Genomic DNA, 17,129 nt, shown 5'->3' on the forward strand with positions numbered 1-17,129 from the left:
TTTTATATCATGTTACCAAAAATAAGATACAAACACCAGTGGATTGTTTAATGATATCTGTAAAGATTTAGGAAATTTTCAATCCCACAGGAACCTCAGAGTTTATTTATTTGGAGCTCTGTGTTTTACAGCCATAGAAAGAAGCCGAGAAGAATAACACGCCATAGGACACATGGCTGGTTATTATGTTAACTAATCTAAAAACCAGACTAAGATTTAAGGTCGTTATCTCTAGATTATTAATGATAATTTAATTTCTTTATATGAGTAAAAATGAATATAAACATATATGAAGGTACTTCATAAAGTTTGTGGAGAAATAGAGTTCAGAGATAATACAAATCTATCCATGAACTTTCTGAAGTACCCTTGTCGATACATAGACACTCAAACACACAAGCAAATAGAGAGAGACAAACCTGAAATCCATAAGTAATGCAGTATCTACTAGCTTGGTCTCGTTATTGAGCACGGAAATAAGTAAAAGATGTTAGTGAGCACGGAAATAACTAAAACAGGTTCAAGGCAAAAAGTACTGGTACGTGGCATTGTCTAGAAAATGGACAGATACATGTTTCAGGAATTAGTCTGGATTCCTTATGGCCATTTATTCTTCAAAATAAATGTGCACACTCAAAAATACTTACAGAAAACATGGCTCTAGATTACTTTTCCGTGCAGAGGATTACTCTAAACCTTTTCCCCATTTCTGGCCTCCGTTTCCACTACTATATATAAAATCAAATAAGACAGAATACCACTATATTTATTACCACTCCACATAGAAGGTCATTAATCCTAAGAGAAAGCTTGCTCTGAAGAATTTCTAAACTTGAAGAATTACTTAGGAATCATTAGGAAGTCATTAGCAATCAGATTTGCCCCCACCCTTAACTTCAGGATATTTCAGATTTCTTTTTAGACATTACACAAAAAATTCCTTGAAGGGGTATTCAAGGTAAGGAAAACTTATGATACGTAGTCCAGGTAGGGGAAATCTGGGAAGCCAGTCGTTTTTCCTTTCAATTCAAATTATATATACAAGTCCATCATCATAAAATCAAGCCCACAAATACTAATTGATTCATAATTTCTTCTCAAATTTCTGTGAATCCATCTGGGATAAAATATTTAGAAAAGAAAAACAGTATTCTAGAGAGCATTTTCATTTACAAATAAAATGATATTAAATTATTGGAGTCTAATTAAATATTGAAATAACTAGAGGCAAATGGGTTTAGCAGCACTATGCAACACCTGAAGACTCACGAATATTAATTCATAATTTTACATGGTAGGCTAGGTTAAACTTTTATTTTTTTCTTCTTAGTGACAGCCACGATTATATAAGTGAATATAACCAGCATCTGTACAAATGAAAGTAAAGGTAGCATATTAAAATGCGTATTATATTAGACATTAGGGCAAACAAACTGATATGAAAGTTTAATTTCCAGGGTGAAATAATAACAATAGGAATAAAAATAACATCAACATATAATGCTTCTGTAGCTCTTCATGATTCTTCCAGACCATCTTATATATTATTTATAATCAGGTGCCAAAAGGTGAAATACATGTAGCATTCATATATATGAGACATTTATTTGTATGAAATTTTAAGTGTTTAGAAAGAAATAAAAATAATAATAATGATAATAATAATAATAAAACCTAATTTTATAAAGAATTCCACAGTTTTAAAGAGCATTCAATATGTTATATCCTAGAGTATGAAACACGGAAAGATAATTGAAACTCAGAAAAAAAAGTGAACTACTTATAAGTTATTTTACAGTTTACACCCTATAAAAGAAAGGGCTCGTGTACCAGAATGCAGACAACGTAACACAGTTCACTAAGTGTGTATGTGTGGGAAGGTGTGATATTTCATGGGATAAAAATATTTTTGTGTGTGTAGTATGAACCTTCAACTCATCTTAACAAATAATTATTACATTATACTAACAAGAACTAGGTGCTTTGATGAGAAAAAATATCACTGTCATAGAATTATGAGGGAAATGGAAGAAGCTGGTAGCAGATTTTTATAATGTAGACTGGAAAATCATTAATTATTCCTGCTTTCATAAAAAGTATATAAAAAGCTATATTATATGTTTATTCATGTATTATATATTTTTATATTTATATATAATATAAGTTTAATATATATAGCATTATTCTGAAGTTAAATTAAACCAATTTAAGCATATTCCAAATGTTCTTAAATGCTTGATGTAGCTAGTCAGTAGGAAATAAATGAGGACTTCATCAGTGAAATATCTGATGCTACACCACTGATTGACATGTAAAATATCAGGGAAAAAAATCTGACAATATACATTTGTAGCCCCAGTTCCTTCACTTCATTAATAAAATTGGTTACTGCTCAGCACTTGGAGAAATCAGGACTCAGGAGACATTTATTTTGCATAACTTTCCCCTAGGTTCTTAGTTTTCCTCTAGGTTCTAGATTCTCTATCAAATACATGTTTTTGTTTGTTTGTTTGTTTTTTAATTTTTTTTCCATATATGTAGACTTGGAGTTTGCAATTTGGAAATTCACCTACACACTCACTCATCAGAAAAATAAATTGCTGGCACCATCTGGACCGATTATGGCTACATTTGTATCCTGCTCTTTTTTTTTTTTTTTTTTTTTTACTTATATGGAGACTCAGGAACCAATGTAATGAATTTATGCTCCTAAGATTTAAGGTTTGGTCCTGTTCCATGAGCACACAGAGATTATATTGATCTCAGCTATCATGGCAATTTTCAGCTGTCCTTGGTCAAATGTGTCCTGTATACAAATTCCAGCTCTCAAAATCATGAACATCTAGTGATCAAAGAACGATCCCATCCAAACTCTAATTTGATGTAGAATAAAAATACTTACTAAAATAAATAATGACACACATATATATATATTTTTTTCAATTTAAGCAAGACATACCTCTTTCCTTAGAGCTTACATAGCCTTAGATATGTCTTACAAACTCTTAGAATTCATGTGTTCTTATTCTTTTTCTTAGAATTCTCAGATGCTCAGTTTTTGCTAGATACCCTCCTGAGTCTTATGATTTCTAAAGTGCAAACTTGTGAAATTTCTTTAATTATTCTGAATCACCTGTAATGTGAATCATGTGAATCAGAATATTTAATTAAATAAAATTGTACAATGGTTAGGGATAATAGCTGTGATGTGCCTGGAAATTAGTAGGCACTTAATAAATGGAAACCATTCCAACTTCATGTCTTTTGTTTGTCAGACAAAAACAAACAGCAAAAAAAAATACTCATTTTAACAAGACTGATTATATTTCCTGTGTGTTAGTCCATTTTTCACTATTGCTTCATTTTAAAATAACTGCAAATTATCACCACCATGGTCCTGTGCAGTTATGGTTGTTGATTTGGTTGCATTTGACCTACACTGGTAATTGATTTGTTCTTTGTTACCTCTCCCCGTTTTTCACATTTAGCTCACCATTTCACCTGCATTCATCACTTTTTATATTTTTCATTCCATTCTCCAATTATCAGTCTACTCAATATTTCTAAAAATTACATTTATGTTTAGCCAATATAGTGACAAATACGGTAATTCTGATATATATCCTGGTGTTGTAATTGTATAAATTACCCCTAGTATTAAAAAGTACTATACTGTTATGAAAATGCACACATTCTGTTTAGTAATTGCTTCCACTTCTTTGGGGTTGTTTCATATCAAAACATGGATATATTTTACATAATTCTACCAATAATAATGTATTGATAGAAGAATATGACCATCAGCACATGGAATTTAAGGCTGTTTAAAAGTAATTTATATAATATATTTTATATAATATGTATGTATAATTAAATTATGCAAATTATACTTATAAACGCAGGTGGTGTTGATTTTTTTAATTTTATTTTTAGTTGTGCATATTTCAGTTTTTTCCTTGTGGATCCTCAAACATGTGAGACAAAAATATCTGTGAAATTTTTTTCTCTAAAATTGTGGAAAGGCCAAATACATGAATTGCCATACTTTGGAAAGAGTACTATGGCCTTACTTTCCCCAGGCCTATCTTCAGCTGTTTTAATGAAACCTAGCGATCATAAAATCACTGGGGATTTCATCCTCCAAAGGCCCTAAGCCAAATATAAACACAAAAGTCAGGAAATTCAGAGAAAAAAGCCAGGGCTTCCTTTCAGAGCTAGGTAGGTGTCATGTTTTTTTGTTGTTGTTGTTGTTTATTTGTTTTTGTTATTTATTTATTTATTTATTTATTCATTATTTTTTTTAACTTTTATTTTGCGATATACAGTGTAGTTGATTATTGTTGCCCCTTACCAAAACCTCCCTCCCTCCTCCCTCTCCCCCCTCTCCCCCAACAATGTCCTTTCTGTTTGCTTGTTGTATCAACCTCAAGTTATTGTGGTTATTATATCTTCTTCCCCCCCACCCCCGGTGTGTGTGTGTGTGTGTGTGTGTGTGTGTGTGTGTGTGTGTGTGTGTGTGTGTGTGTGTGTGTGTGTGAATTTATATATTAATTTTTAGCTCCCACCAATAAGTGAGAACATGTGGTATTTCTCTTTCTGTGCCAAAAGGATTAGAAATGCCTTATCTGGATTTCAAAAAGGGTAGCTCTCAATACATGCTGTAAATAAAATGTGGAAAAAATTATCTGTCTCATAAACATTCCAATTATTTAGATAAGTGAAATAAAATTAGACCATTGCCAAAGTCAGCTGGCTTTCTTGAAATAATTTGTGAGTTTGTTCTATATTCCCTCATACAGCTGTAGTTAAAGATTTGTATCTATATCCTTGTAAGCTGCAAAAAAGAATTTATTTAAAGATACTTTTTGAAATCTAAGACTGATTGTGTAGACTGTTGAATTTTGTTAAATACGAGGAAAAGAACAGCAATTTTTTTGGCTTCATCATCAGAGCTAATTTTTAGACTCAAACATTAATTGATTGTATGTAGGTGGTTTTACGGCAAAACAGAAACAACATGAAAAGAAGTTGAGACAAAACTTACAATATATTAAATAAAAATTTTTAAAAAACAAATATAAAATTAGTGAAATAAAAAACCCCTAATCAAAATATATTTGGTTTGTTTAAAAAGAAAGCTGATCAAGTCAAAGCTTGTGAAACAATTTTAATGCAAAAAAGAAAATAAAAGTCAAAAAGTTAGTTTAGTCAAAAGCCTTTTGTGAAGTATGTAAATTATTTTTCTGTCTCTGTTTCCTTTGCTTGTTTTACTTTGAATAGGAAACATTTGGAGAGTAACTATGGTAGGCCAGGCAGTTTCCACATATTTTCTTATTTAATTCTCACAACTACCTGTTGAGGAAAGTTTATAGATGAATCTAATAGTTTGGCATGAAATGACAGGTTACTGAGGTGAAAAAATGACTAGTCATTCTTTTCAAATTTCTTGTAGTTTCAGTAATATGGACACAATCGTAGCTATCTTGTGATGACCTTTGCAGTAGTTGAATTGTTACTTAATTTGTAGTTTATTTACTTTTCACTGATAATAAGAGTTAGAAATTCAAGCCTTTGTCTCTCTTTATTCGATATCAGGGAAATGCTATTTCCCAATCATTTTAGATTACTGATTGGTGAATATCATATTCATAAATATTCATTGAAAATATATTCAGTTGTCAAATTAATGTAAAAAATGCTCTATAGTTTTTTCTCTTATTGAAAACTCCCAAACGAGAGTAGCATATGTACCCCTAAAAATCCCAATTTAAAGAAAGTTTTCCTTAAACCTCATATAACCAAGTGTTTCACAAATATATTAGATATCAGAACCGTACTTTTCATGCATTTTGCATTATATGACAAAGCCTAAAGTAAAATTAATTTAATCATCTAACTTTCCCAGTATTAGGGAAAAAAAAAAAAAACAGATTTATACGTGATGTAACGTGCAGGAAAAATACGCATTAGATTTGAGATTTTCACTACAGGAACTTACACATATTGAAAAAATTTTTTAACTCAATAATAATGAAAAAATCAAAACATTATGAAAAATGTAATTTACACAGATTCAAGACATTGGATAATAAACTCTATTGGAAGTCAGAAAATAAAATGACAAATATCATTTGGAGTTGCAAAAAATGACTTACTGGAGGAAGTGAGTCTTAAAAACTAAATAATTTTATTATGATAAAAAATGGGTTTTTTTTATCTTTCTTTATTCCAAACATCCCTGATTCTCTTTCTCCTTTTTTTTATTGGCAATCTGTAAGTTTTATTAGATAATATTAATATGTATGCCTATGTATACACACATATATAAATTCATATACTCATATTCAACACACAAACATATGACTATATTCCTTTTGTTTTATTGATTAACATATGTGTGATGTGTATTCATTGTCTAAATATCACACAGAACAATTTTGTTATATATCTCAAAAATTTGCCTGTTAATATTGAGAATGTTTTTGTTAATTTGCTTTGTTTTTTGCTAAAGGATTTTCTTCCTTTAAAGATGAGGTTCTAGCCTTGTATTTTGGAATCTGGAATATACTGTTAACTGGGATCCATCTCCAGAACTCTTTCTGTTAAATACCTAATCCCATTAGGGCTCTCCAGGAGGATTCTAGTTTCCCACAGGTTCTTATGTGATACATAATGCCAATTTATATTTCTTGGTGGGATCCAACTGAAGTTTTATTTTATCCTACCTTTTCATAGTTGCAGGATTTGAGTTTACTATGGAATATTTTTTTCAATTTTATTTATATTTATTTTTATGGAGCACAGTGTGTTGTTTCAATACACATATGTACTGCACAATGATTCTCTTAGGGTACCTAGTATAGTTTTGTACTCATTACTCCGCCCCTTCTCCTCCCACCCCCAGCTTCCAATAACCATTATTCTACTCTCTACCTCTATGAAAGCCACTTTTCTGTTCCTTAGATCCCACATGTAAGTGGAACCATGTGATATTTGTCTTTCTGTTTCTGATTTAGTTCACTTACCATGATAGTTTTCATCTCCATCTGTGTAATGGTAAATGATAGAATATCATTTGTTTTCCTAGCTAAATGGTATTGTGTATGTATACACAGTACTTTTATCCATTCATCCACTGATGGGCATTTAGGATGGTTCCATCTCTTGCTTATCGTGAATAGGGTGGCAATGAACATGGGAGTTCAGGTGTTTTTTTGATATGCTGATTTCATTTCCTCTGGGTATATAACCAGTAATAGGAGAGGTGCATTGTAAGGCAGATCTACTTTTAGTTTTCTGAGGGATCTCCACATGGTTTTCCACAATGACTGTACCAATTTACATTCCCACCAACAATGTAGAAGGGTTCACTTTTCTCTACATCCTCTCCAGCATTTATTATTTTCTGTCTTGTTGATAACAGCCATTCTAGCTGGGGTGAGATGGAATATTATCATTGATAATTAAAACCATGAAATTTTCTAAAGATGCCAGTAGATTGAATTTATATATCCAAGCTGTACTCTTTGGTTATTTTCTCTTTCCTCTTGTTGCCTACAGGTCTTTCATTTCATAAATGAGCCACATAAATGGCTGACAGAAATGTTAGTGTGATAGCTGAATTCATCCCTCGAGGCCGACTCATGACACTGAACTGAATACTGTCCTTTTAGTGCTGTTTCTCGTGATCTATCTCATTACTGTGGGGGGCAACATTTGGTTATCACAATAATTCCAGCTAGTATCCAGCTCCATTCTCCCAAGTACTTTTTCCTTAGCCAGCTGGCTTTCTTGGATTTCTGCTATTCCTCAGTCTTCATTCCTAAAATGTTGGTGAACTATACAACAGGACAGAAAGTCGTCTCCTATCATGGTTGCCTTCTTCAGTATTCCTTCATCAGCATATTCTTGACTACTGGATGCTTCCTCCTGCCTGCAATGGTGTACGGCTGGTATCTTGCCATTTGATGCTCACTTCACTACAAAGTTCTCATGACCCCCACATTCTCCCTCTACCTGTTGACTGCTTCCTACCTGCTAGGTTGTGCCAACTCACTCACCCACCTGAGCAGCTTGCTCAGTCTATCTTTCTGTGGGCCCAATATTATTAGCCATTATTTCTGTGATGTACCATTGATCTTTCAGCTCCCCTCTTCTGATACCCAACACAGTGAGGTTTTATTAATTGTCCTCTCTGGAGTAATCTCTGTGATTACCTTTTTGTAGTAGCTAGTTCCTATCTCGGAATCCTTCTCACTGTCCTGAAGATCCACTCAACCAGAGGCAGATATAAAGCCTTATCCACGTGTGCCTCTCACCTAATGGTGATGTCTCTGTTCTATGGAACTGTAATATTTCCTTTATGGGTATCAGCTCTAGCTATCCCCAAGACAAAGCCAAAATACTGTCTGTGTTTTATACCATTTTTCTGCCAATACTAAATCTTCTGAAATACAGTGTGAGAAACAGGGAAGCCAAAGAATCCATGAAAAGAATCATGAAGAGAAAAATACTTGCTGAGTGGACATAAATTTTCACGCAGAAACATTTAAGGGATATTTATTGATGCAGCAGGCAGATACATTGTTAAATATATCTGGGACTTTGAGAGGTAAAATGAGGTATTTTCAAAGCAGCATATATTCAAAGATAACAGTCATAGCTGGACTTTAGAAATACACAAACTCATGCACACACAAACACACACACACACACATGCACCCATTCACAAACACACCCACATATAGGGAAAACTCTTTCTTTATGCTCTTAGGTTCACTAGTTGGGAGGCCTTTGAATTAAACTTACAGAAGAATATATTAACCAGAGTAAAAAACAAAGTTCATTCATAAGCACATTGTAGCACACAATAAAACTAGCTCACGCAAAAATTACAGATCAAGATCTGGGTTTATATACCTTATTTTCAGGGTAAAATGAAGGGGAAATACACACACACACACGCACACACACTCACACACTCTCTCTCTCTCTCTCTCTCTCTTACACACACACACACACACACACACACACACACACCCCTCTTGAGGAGAATTGGTTACAGAAAGTAAACAGAATTTTCCTGTCTCTTAACCACTTTCTGACAGCTGAGTTGTTTTACAGGTGAGAAAACCAAGCATCAATGGAGTTAAAAGCTTACTTACCCAAGATGAGACAACATCAATGTTTGAGAGCTAAAATTCAACACACCTACAGTCATATACCTGTGTCTGGTTGAAGAGAAAGCTTCCTTTCTACCCTATGAAGGTTTGCTGAAATGAACTGACAGTTAACAGGAGAAAAAAAAACACACATTTATTAACATGCAAGTGTGCACAGGAACCATGCATAATATGGAACCCCAAAAAGGGCCAGGTGGCTGAAACTTAAGTAGCATCCTTTCCATGGGGGAGAGGGAGTTGAGGACATATAGGCAATTCTGAGGAGTAGTAAATGGTTTACAAGGGAACAGAATGAGTAGAAAAAACTGACAATGGTTGGTAAATGATTCTCTTTGGAAAGTGAATAGAACCAGAAAAGCAGAAACTAGATTGTAACAAATTGTGACTAGGTGTGGTGACATTTCTCAATGAGTTTAATTCTCTTTGGTTAATAAAATTTCAGAGAGGGGACAAAAGGCAATTAATTTGGAGGAGCTTCAGATAGAATTTCAGGAAGTTCTACACTATGCTTGGGAGGAGAAACAGTAGAAGTTGATAAAGTCCTTGGGTCTGAGGCCTCTTCTAAGGCCCTTTAATTTCCTTTAGTACAAAGTGCTCAGCAAACCAAAGCACCATAATTTGGGGTATTGCTTTCTGAGCCCCAACACTTGTACATAGGCCTCCTCCACATTTTACATTAATAAATAGAACATCCTGTATGTATTTTATATGCCATCTTTGCCCACAATTGTAAAAAATGTGAATATTAGATTTGAAAACAATAATTCCACAGGTATAGAAGAGTTTCTTTTTATGGCAACCCCACTTCTGTCAAATAATACAAATACCAAAATGACAATGTAAAGGTACTCTAATACATTTGAGTACAATGGAATTCATCAAATATCAGCCTTTAGGAAACTTCCCTTATACAGTATACCCATTTGAAAGTACTAAATGCTATATTTTCTTTTTAACAAAAGGGCACTTAGAACCCCATATTGCTTATTTTCATACATCATTCCATATGGTGCTTATAGTTCTGCTCACTGAGACATGCATCAAACACTCAGTCCAACACCATCATTATTCCCACAATTGTTGAGAAAGCAAACATAGCCTTTGTTAAATGACACATTTGTATTATGTAGTGAACAATGGTTTAGGGTTTCTGAAAAGAATGCTTATATCTATCAAGAGGAATGACAGCACCTAACAATAAATCTGCTCAGTTAAGTCTACAAAAGTCTATGATTTTTTATCCTATTGCTCAGCTCAGCAATTAAATTTATGTAAATATGTAACTAAACATGTCAAAGCAAATTTTATTTTGTTGTTTCTGTACAGCACATTGTTTCTTCCAGAATAATCAAATTGTCAAATATTTTGATCACATATCACCACAACAGCACATGCATTTGACAAAAAATAAGTAATCACCATTATTGTTATAGCCGAGTTTTCAAAAGCAAAAATACTGCCTAATAAAGGAAAGGAGTCATGAGGATACGACAAACAGCTTTCTAATGACATTTCATTATCATAAACTAAATCTCAGATGAGTCTAAATTTATTATGTCCTTCTTTCTGTACCTCTATAACTCTATACTCTTTTTAAATGTGTTTGTGTGTTTCTCACATTGAGAAACTTTTTCTTTTTTTATGTCTGCATCTTCCAGTAGGCCTTAAGAAGTGTGCCTTTAATGACAGGCAAGTCAAAATGCCTACATTGAACAAATGCTTGTTCAATGAATGAATGAATAAGTAGGAACCTTGTGAACTTGAGGAGAACTAAATAAGTTCATTTAACATAACTATCAAGTTCCTTCAGTTACTCAAATAGAGTGTTACTGTCTAAACAAACTAGATTTAACTGTGCATGTCAGTCACTCTCTCTGCACCTTCACTTTAGATGCTGTCATACCAATCTTTCCATCTTTCCAGAATGAATCTTTATTTTTCTCCCGTCATTATTTCTCTCTCACGCCCCCAGCATTCTTGGTCTCTCTCATGCCAGATGATTAACTCTTTGATCTTTGGGAATATGTCTCCAGCAGGAATAAAATATGTGAAATTTACCAGATATTGTTTTCTATATTCAAGATGCTGAGAAAAGGCACTCAACTTAAATGTATTTGATGTATTAGGACTCAAAATAAAGATATTTAATTTTTATTCAGTTCATTAAATGTGTGATGCCCTTGTAATGATCCTGTTAACCATCTCCATTCTTTGAGTTTGCATTCTATTTCACCCCTTAAAGATACATTTTCTATTAAAAAAAAAAATTATAAGGTAACTTTTCTCTACTTCTTTTATTTTAAGAAGTATTTCAGGAATGTCTGAAGAAACAAATGTTACTGAAAATGAAATAAATAGAATAAAATTGATTTTTGATATCATATAGATTCAGACACACTCTTACACTCATATACAAAGACTATCAGGTCATTAAAATATGAATTCCAGATTATTGTCTGTTAATTGGAGAAAGTAGTGTATGATAAGTGAGGATTTTGCATGGGATACTTTCCTTTAAAAATATGGAGGATAAGGGAGGATGGGTAGAAAACATATATAAAAATAACTAAAGACAACAGATAAGAAGGAAGAAAATATACTTGAAAAAAGAACATATTTTGATATTGGTACTTTGAAATATGTGAGAGAAAATATATCTGTTTATAATTATTAATTGTAATAAATTCCTTTAAAGAGCCAAAGATTATCAGGGTGAACCAAGATACAAAATCTAGTATATTTTATTGCTTACACAATTTTTAGTAATTAAAGTAACACAAACCATTAGGATAAAGCAATTAATCAATTTGCAGGAATTCACTTCCTCCAGGTATTTTTATGGCTCTCTACTTCTTTGTGTGACCCTCTCACTGAAGACTTCCCTGAACATTCTTTTTTAAGAGAAAAACTTCAAATATCTCCATGCACTGTCTCCTCTGTTTTTCCTCACAGCCCTGTCACCATCAGTACAGATTCTTCATTGTTTTTTCTCTCATCAGCCCCCTCCACCACCACCACAGAATGACACACTTACTGTGTAGTCCTCCTTGTTATTCCTCAAGCTACACGGCCACCCTCTGCACAGGGCCTTTGCACTGATGTTCCCCTGGACTGCAACACTTTCCTTCCATACACCTGAATCACTGATTCTTCTCTCCTTCAAATATTTGCTCAGTTATCAACTTTTAATTGAGGTCTCTGTTGACCATATTCTCTCTCATTGATGTCAAATGCCCCTGGCAGTGAACCCCCATATCCTGTGCTGTTTTCCACTTTATTTATTATTTTAATAGTACATTTTACCTTGTAACGTGAGTGTATGACTAGTTTTTGTATTTTTCTGCTTTCCTCTGCTGAGAATTTATAATCTATGAAAACCATAACTGATAAGGCCTGGCTTGCATATCAACATTTGAATATTTCTTTCCCAGAATCTATGAGGAACCTACACCAGTTGATTACAAGTAATGCACAAACTTCAATAAATGTACACAGCTTAACTAAAAGGAGTCATATATTCTGATCGTGATGCAATACAATTTAAAACTGATATATGAAAGATCAAAAACGAAGTAACTTTTAACTCAAAATTATAAAAATAAAATGAAAATCATAATCTTGTTATTTTTCATCAAATAAGAAGTTAAAAAAAATAACTTCAGACTATCTATATAATGTACCAGAATAGGAATAATCCAGATTAATACACGTAAGTGAAAAGTAAAGTGACATTCAGATGAATAATGAAAATAATTAAATTCCAGTATTATATAACAGGTAGCAAAAAGAAATAAGTCAAGCAGTTCTTACTAGGTGCAAGTGAAAGAACAATAAATTCAACCTAATAATGCAGGGGAAAGAACATGATGAAACTAAAATAACAATTAACGAATTAGAAATTTTAAGAAAATTGAAAACCTTTTATCAAAAAAAGCAAAAAGAGATACTATTTAGGGATCCAAAGATGAAAGAAAAAATAAGAGTAGGAATAATTCAGGAGAGAGAGAGGAAAAGAGAGATCAGAAAAGAAGAGATGTGAGAAGCATCATTTAAAATGTAATGGATTAGGGAATTAAACTATATTATAATTTAAGCTGAATGAGATTTAATTGTTTGATCAGACTTTGGCTTCTGCCATGACACAGTGAATATGACAAGAATTGCCTTCTCATTATACACAACTCTAAACCTGAACAAAATGGGTTTCAATACTGGGAAAACATTAAGGAAGAAAACTTTATTACTAGTAATTTTGCAACCACCATGCATACTAAGGTGGCATTGACACAGAAAGTCACCACTAGCCTCTCATTTGCTTTAAATCCTGAGGCTACCTTTTGTTAAATAGTTTGATGCTGGCTTCTTAATCTCCATTTTATCCTGTCTCAGCATCACTAAGTTTTCAATGAATAGAATTGTCCTTCCCAAAGTTCATCAAAGATACAATACATGCAAGAGTAGCTTCTTTATCCACACCAAAAAAGTACCTCCTAAAATTCTGGGGAATGAACAAACTTTCCTGCAAGAGTCACTTCTAAATCTATATGAAAATTGATTCCATTATCATGACGTTGCAAGATTCACAAAAATATTTTACTCTGATTCTCACCGCATGCCTTTTCAGATTCTTACTTTGCTTGGACAAAAAATCCTCAAAAAGTATTTCATCTTTTAAAAAATATTTTAATTGTTTTTCATTCATATAAAAACATTTAAACTGGTTATATACAGAAGAAGTAAGTTTTGAATCTTTAAATTAATTATAAAATGTTTGCTAGTCTCAAGGCTGATTTTGTCTTTCTGCTATGATTTTTTTTTGTGTATAAAATTTTAAAAGCAATGTTAAAATAATAAAATACTTTAAAAAATTTTACACATAACATACAATACAAATATTGCATGTAGATAAATTAAGTAACACTTCCAGACTAGAAAGCAGATCCTCCACCGTTCCTTGTGATCCCTCAAAATGTCTACGTGTCTGCTGGTGAACACTTTGTTCACATTGATAGTTATGGGCAGTAGCCAATACATAATACTTGGAGTTCTGTGGTCAAATTTTTTCAGATTAGCTAAAATTTTAAACAGCATTATGAGCATGCTCTCTGGAGTCCACATATCTTGGAAACTATGTAAATTCATGGCTATTAAACAACATGTTTCTGAATGACCAATGGATCAAAGAAGAAACAAAGCAGGAAATCAAAAATTCCTTGAAAAAAATGAAAGTACAAGCACAGTGTACCAAAATACCTAGGAATAAATTTAACCAAGGAGGTAAAAATTTCTACAATGCGAACTTCAAAACACTGTTGAAAGAAATTAAAGAGGACATAAAAAGGTGGAAAGACATTCCATGCTCTTGGAGTGGAAGAACTAACATTGTGAAAATATCCATACTGCACAAAATGATCTACAGATTCAGTGCAATACCAGTCAAATACCAATGACATTCTTTGCAGAAATAGAAAAACAAAAAATCCTAATATTCATGTGGAGCAACTAAAGAACTCAAGTAGCCAAAGCAATCCTGAGCAAAAATGAAAATAAAAATGAAGCCAGAGTTTAAAAGTATGTGATTTCAAATTATACTACAAAGTTATAGTAATGAAAACAGCATGGTACTCGCATAAAAATAGACATTTGGATCAGTGGAAAAGAATAGAGAACCCAGAATCAGCCCACATACTTACAGCAAATTGTTTTTTGACAAAGGCAACAAAAACATACATTGAGGAAAACACTGCGTCTTCAATAAGTGGTGCTGGGAAAATTGGCTATCCATATACAGACGAATGAAACTAGATCTGCTCCTCTCACCATACACTGATATCAACTAAAATGGATTAAAGACGTGAAACTATAAAACTATTATGGGAAAATTTAGGGGAAACACTTCAGGAAGTAGGACTGGACACAGACTTTATGAAAAGGAGCCCAAAAGCACAAGCAACAAAATAAAAAATAAATAAATGGGATTATATCAAACTTAAAAGCTTCTGCACAGCAAAGGAAACAATCAAGAGTGAAACTACAACTTACAGAGTGGAGAGAAAGTATTTGCAAGCTATACATCTGACAAGGGATTAATATGCAGAATGTACAAGGAACTCTAGCAACTACGTAGTAAAAATAAATACACAAATAAATAAATAAATAAATAAATAAATAAATAAATAAATAAATAAATAAATAAATAAATAAATAAAAACCCAATTAAAAAATGGATAAAGGAGCTGAATAGACATTTTTCTAAGGGAAACATAGAAATGGCCAACAGGCACTTAAAAGAATGCTCAACATCACAAATTATCAAGGACATGCAAATTAAAACCACATTGAGTATCACCTCACCCCAGTTAGACTGGCTATAATCAAAACGATGCAGAATATCAAATGCTGGCAAGGATGTGGAGAGAAGGGAAAGTTCCTATACTGTTGGTGGGAATGTAAACTGGTACCACCATTAGGAAAAACAGTGTGGAGGTTTCTCAAGCAATGACAGACAGATCTACAACACAATCCATCAATCCCACTTCTAGGTATGTACCCAAAGGAATGGAGATCACCATGCCAAAGGGATACCTGCACTCCCATGTTCATCACAGCTCTATTTACAATATTCAAGAGTTGAATCCAACTTAAATGTACGTAGATGGACAAATAGATAAGGAAAATTTGGTATACATACACTGTGTGATGCTACTCTCTCACGAAAAATGAATGAAATTCAGCCTTTCATAACAACATGGATGAGCTTGGAGAAAATTATGTTGAGTGAAGTAAGCCAGGCAGAGAGGGGAAATACCATGTCCTCACTCATAAATGGGAGCTACGAGAGAAAGCAGGAAGGAAGAAAGACGACAGTGGTGCACTGACTTGCAGAGACAGAGAGCATAGCTAGGGTTGTGGGGTGGGGTAGTGGAGGAGAGGAAGAGGAAGGAGATCAGGGACTATTTGGGTGGAGGACAAGTGGAATAATCACAATTTGTCATAATGGACGTGCTGATAGTATGTATCTGGCTATCACATCTTGGGCAGAAGTGGTGACAGTCAGCTTTGTACCACATGAATAATCATAATCAATCAAAAACAAACAAACAAAAAGTAGGAATGCAAACCCAGCTTTTCTTTGCCTGCCAAACAGAAATGTGTCCAGGACTCCACACTGAGCATTCAGGGACCAGGCAAGAGGTCTTCCCAAGTTCTAAGCCAGAATTTCCAGCATTTCACAAAGATACTGAGACTCAGAATCTGGGATCTGGGAGCCACCCAGACTCTCCTGCCTCCTCCCTAGTAAAAATAGACTTGGACTCAACCGGGAAACTCAAGTGACCACAGGACAGCCCAGATGCTGAGCATTAACATTCTGTCTCTACAAAACAGACCTCACCAGAGTACCATCAAAGCCTGAACTGTCCTTAAACCTCCATTGTCTAGATATGTTCCAGAACAGCCCCTCAGAATTGTCTGGACAAGATGGGACAATGGGTGGTGGGCGTCCAGATTCAGAATGGATTCCCCATTCCTCCCTCCTGAGAAGTCTCTTCCCACACTGGTCAGAGCCCTCACATCTTTGAGGGCTAAGCCCGTGTCCTGTAAGTATCCCTTAAGAGGACCTTTTCTTCTGGTCCCCTTCTCCTCTGAGGAGAAGGCTCAGGAATGAGACTCAGCCTCCATTCTCACATGACTTAGTTGACCGATGAACTACTGCCCTAAGAAGGGAAAAGATGCAGGGAACAGCAGCTTGTGTCTGGTGAACCAGTGTTTTTACAACTGTGGTGAATGCCTTTCTTTCTTTTTCTTTCTTGCAAACTAGTCACTTGTGTTTTTTTTTAATTTTCTTTTAAAATTACTTTTGGTTAATTTAATCAACAAACATAAAAACATCTAGAAAGGCAGAAAATTGGCAGTTTTCAATTTTGGATTTAGAACACAGTAAAACAC

At 33.7% G+C, this 17,129-nt stretch overlaps 1 pseudogene; it reads left to right on the forward strand.

Moving 5' to 3' along the window:
* The first annotated feature begins 7,589 nt into the window (after nucleotides 1–7,589).
* LOC134391809 (olfactory receptor 5J3-like) lies at nucleotides 7,590–8,530 on the forward strand (annotated as a pseudogene).
* Nucleotides 8,531–17,129: the final 8,599 nt, after the last annotated feature.

The sequence above is a fragment of the Cynocephalus volans genome, chromosome 12, assembly GCF_027409185.1.
Source record: "Cynocephalus volans isolate mCynVol1 chromosome 12, mCynVol1.pri, whole genome shotgun sequence".
NCBI classification, from domain to species: domain Eukaryota; kingdom Metazoa; phylum Chordata; class Mammalia; order Dermoptera; family Cynocephalidae; genus Cynocephalus; species Cynocephalus volans.